Source organism: Helicoverpa zea, chromosome 18 (genome assembly GCF_022581195.2).
Source record: "Helicoverpa zea isolate HzStark_Cry1AcR chromosome 18, ilHelZeax1.1, whole genome shotgun sequence".
Classification (NCBI taxonomy): Eukaryota; Metazoa; Arthropoda; class Insecta; order Lepidoptera; family Noctuidae; genus Helicoverpa; species Helicoverpa zea.
In genome coordinates this window covers 151389-155777 of record NC_061469.1, presented here as the reverse complement: position 1 = coordinate 155777, position 4389 = coordinate 151389, and the positions used below count along the sequence as shown (strand labels likewise).

Here is a 4389-nt window from a genome sequence, read left to right as displayed (position 1 = left end):
GCGCGTGCGCGCTGCAAATGCCGCAGGGCAGCAAAACGCGACGCTCACGCGACGCTCACGCAACGCGCTCGCGACGCACGCGCGGCGCCCGCGCTACTCACACGCCCGAGGATCGCGCACGCCTAATGTGGTGGCCTAAGCCGGGACTCCACCGAAATGTTTGCATTAGTTCACGAATAGGCAAAATGTACGTATCTGTGCGAGACCACTTCATGTGTTCGTACTTGAAACCTGCAGTTTTGCCAAGATTTTCAAAATGTACGCTCGCAATTTGCCATTTCTTGGTGGAGCCAGCAAATCAAAAGAAACATAAGTGTTGTATACTGTGCGTCACTACCGCACACCGGGAAAATTTCGCTCTTGCGGAGGACGTTTATATACCATATTTTGTGTCACACTTAAACAGGACGACAGTAAGTATCCATCGAAACACTTTCAAAGATCTGATGAACGAACAAATCAGACCTGACTTGGTCACCTGGGGCCAATCAGAGCTCTATGAAGCGATCATACGCTTTGGCCCCTACTGTTATTGTGGTTTCTGAAAATTTATTCACCTCATTCAACGATGAATGTAATTCTGATGGTACTATTAAGAACACTTGCTTAGCGCAGAAGCTGACGTTAGCAGGTCAAGTCTTTTGACTTCTCGAATAGGATACCATTGGTTTTTGTGCAAAGCACACCTGCAATGCATTCTGGATTAGGATAGGATATAGGTGGATAGGATTTGCAACAGAGAACAATTCTGTCTTTGTGATTAAATGACATCAAACGTAGTTTTATATAACTGGTGTTTTTTTAGACTTGGCTCGGGTCTTACTGAGACTGTTCGTAATCGTGAACAGTGTATTTGCGATCAGAAGTTGAAAGTAAACATGTCTCTGGTAAGCGGCGCGTAATTTGTACGTTTTCAGACGCATAAAACATTTTACGTGTGTATGGTATTAAATCGAGAAAGCTCCCATTTCTTATCTGCACTTTGTATCTGGGCTTGTTTTTAAAGCTACAGAATCCTACATTACCTACCTCACGCTTAGCAGCGCTTGCGAGAGATAGATCCTCATTTCTTCTAGGATTAAGTTTACATATTTTGCATCAGAAAAAAATAATTAAGGTCTACTTAATACTACTCACTCAAAGTAATTTGTTTAAAGGCCACCACATTAGTGGAAGATAAGCTAAACTATGTTTATGAAAAAATCCTGATATGAACTCCATCTGTAACTTTAAATGATAATTAATTGTTCCACTAAAGTCATCATTTTTGACATAATGTTCAAAAAATAATTTAGATGGCACCGTTTTAAATTTGGCCGAGAACTATTAATAATTTTCCTTTCATCAAGGTAATAATTATAGTTTTTACCTTGATGAAAGGAAAATTAAAATATAATAATAATTAATAATAATAGTTGGTTTTTGATGTGGCACGGCAAACTGACAAACACTATTGAAATGTCTATCGAAAAATTACACTTCGTGATAAAATATGGTGAATTACGGAAAATACACAACTCCATCTGTTGAAATAATAATCCTCTATAAAGAATGTATGGTAATATTGTCATTTACCACCTCGCTCCTTTGACAAATTGATGATGTATTTTATTTACCACAGATGGAGCTACTTTAACCTTGGCTAAACAAAATTTTCATATTTTTTTTTCTTCAGAAGTTACTTATAAAGGTGTGATTTTCTGTGTAAAGATTAATAATAGGCCGATCAACTAATATAAGTACAACATTCAAATGTACAGTTTTGACAAATAGATTGCGTGTCGTAATATTTTACATCTTGAATTCACAAAATTAATCATATCTTTTGATAGAGTGAATCGATTTCGATGAAACAAAAACTAAGTAATACCCCAAGTTACGTAGAATTTTTGTATATAAGCATTGTCTGCATTTAATTCGTAGATTTTACGTGAATCCCGAACAAACAAACAGATAAACAGACAAACAGACAAAAATGACAAAAATGATGGAAATGGGTTCTGTTAGTTATCCTTTAACATGCTGGCTATTTTTTTTGTCAATTTCTTCAATGTACAAAAATTACTTTTCTACAGATTTATTATATGTATAGATAAGAAAACAAAAGCCATGCTAGCGCGAATGTTCTAGAAATGATGTTACTTACTATCTATTCTGTTAGTGCAATTGCAGCAGCTAGCCTTGTTCGCTGTACCTCGGTCGTTGCCCTGCCAGAGGCTATCCATCTCCTTCAGCCCTGAAACTTCCAATACACTCTGACATAATTGCTAAGGTTACAAAATACGTCGCTATTAAATAATCCGTTCTTGTTGTAGGCCTTTACCTTTTTTTTCCTCACAGTATTTATACCTACATGGGCACTCTTTTATATATTTTAAACCTATCATGATCCTTATATAACCTGCAGTATACAACGAGAAATAGAAACCTCATACAGTATGAACACTTTTCTATTTGAGCTTGGTAACAAAGAAAGCAGTCCCCCGCCCACTGGCTCGGCTACATTTAACAACAAAGCAAGTTTTCCATAACATCAGCCTGCAAACTGCTTGAAACTGCATCCATATAAAATGCATACAAAGTCCTACTTGAGCGGGGCATCGAATTTAGTCCTTTCCTAAGTTCACAAGTAAGTAAACAGTACTTTCACAGGGTATCGGCCAATCAATCGTGCGCGCTCGGCTGTCTCCGCCGGCGCTCGGCAAACTCCGCCACAGCTGACGCGAACTGTTGCTATGTGCATTTCCCATGGCGCAAAGCGGACATGTGCGGTAGAAAGCAGTATATTGCTGATTATTGTTTTGCTCATTTAAAGGAATTGGCGTGCAATCATAGAAAAGGTAAACAACGCAAGTTAAGTTATTTCATGCTTTTGTGAATTCATCTTTTTCAATAGGTTTCTTTACTTTCATAGGCACTACATGTTTCGTGACACCCTTCCTAAAGCATGCAAATAAAGAACAGATCAATAAAACAACAAACGCAAAGGAAAATCCAAAAATTCGATTTCCCAAACAAAGAAAAGCTGACTACGCGTGAAAATGTCCTAAAAACTCCTGTGCCGCAACCCGCTAAACGAGCCTACGTGACCGAAGCAGTGTACCGACGCACACACGAGCAACTAACAGCTCATCGACACGGACATACACTCACACAGACGCGCATGCGGTTAAGTCCTCGCGCGGCGACGACACAGCGCAAGCGACATCGACCTTCACAAAGAAATATACACATCCGTCGTCTTTATTGCTTAGCGGATAAGGTCGAATATAAAAAGTAATGTTGTAAGGATGTTACGGCAGTTCAGTTTCGGCGCAGGTAATAGCCCCGTTGCGCTAGCGAGTGCATTTATGGCAGCGTTCGCGAGTTGCCAACCTTTTTACTTTATTTTTTCTATTATTTATGTGAGAATAACTGTTACGATGAGTTTAATAATACATTGTTGATTGAAATGATATAAATGCGTTTGTTTTGTTATGTAGTCCACTTGATATCTTTGCTCCGAAATGTTTTCGTTTGATAAATAAATTAGCATAATAATCTGATGTCTGTGTTGTTTTTTATCAAAGCTTTACTAGAATATGTATGATAATTTTATTTCAACGCAAAGAGACATAATATTATCTAACTAGCTCAAAGGAATAATAAACCAATTTACTTTGCGAAATACAAGCTACCAATAAGAGTAAAGCTATCTCGTAACTTTTTATATTCTACCTCATTTATCTGTATTAGAAGAAAATATAAATTCGCCGGGAGCTATGTTAAAGGTGAAAGTCCTAGACCAGGTTGGCCTAAAAACAGGTTGACGATCCCTCACTACTCGTCCCGCAACGCGCTTGGCAACAAGCGAATGAAAGCACTCGCACAAACACAATCAAAATACAACCTTATTCCGTTAGCGCTAAGGTTGACTTCCTTTAAACGCAACAAGTTATTGATCGCAGCTTACGCGAAAAACTTTAGTACTTATCGCCATACAAACGATACATGTGCTATTTCATTAATTGGCCTAAGTGACATAACTGATCGATAGCCGTCCTTACTGCGCCTACATAAGGTTGTTATTTGCGTACGTTTTGGCAGATTAGTGAAGATTATTAATCATACAGGATTTATAGATGGACAAAGAGTTAGTTAAGACAGTTATTACGTGCGAACGTCCATCGCGGCTTACTGTAGCATGTGTTCAGTGTTGAATGTTTTTTGTTTGATCTCAAGCGGAGCGAGAAAACATCAGCAACATGCTGAACAACTGAACCAGTATATTTCGGTGGAGACTGGAGCTCTCCACTGAGAGCACTGAGAGGGCGACGCGATGCTTTTAATTACATACGTAATTATGTATTTAACTTGTATTGTTTATGTTTTATTACCGTCCACTGATTA

At 38.4% G+C, this 4389-nt stretch overlaps 1 long non-coding RNA gene across 1 annotated transcript; it reads left to right on the top strand.

Moving 5' to 3' along the window:
- The first annotated feature begins 2646 nt into the window (after positions 1-2646).
- Positions 2647-3545, top strand: LOC124638982. Its single transcript, XR_006985426.1, has 2 exons — positions 2647-2840; positions 2915-3545. It is a non-coding gene; the product is annotated as an uncharacterized LOC124638982 (long non-coding RNA).
- Positions 3546-4389: the final 844 nt, after the last annotated feature.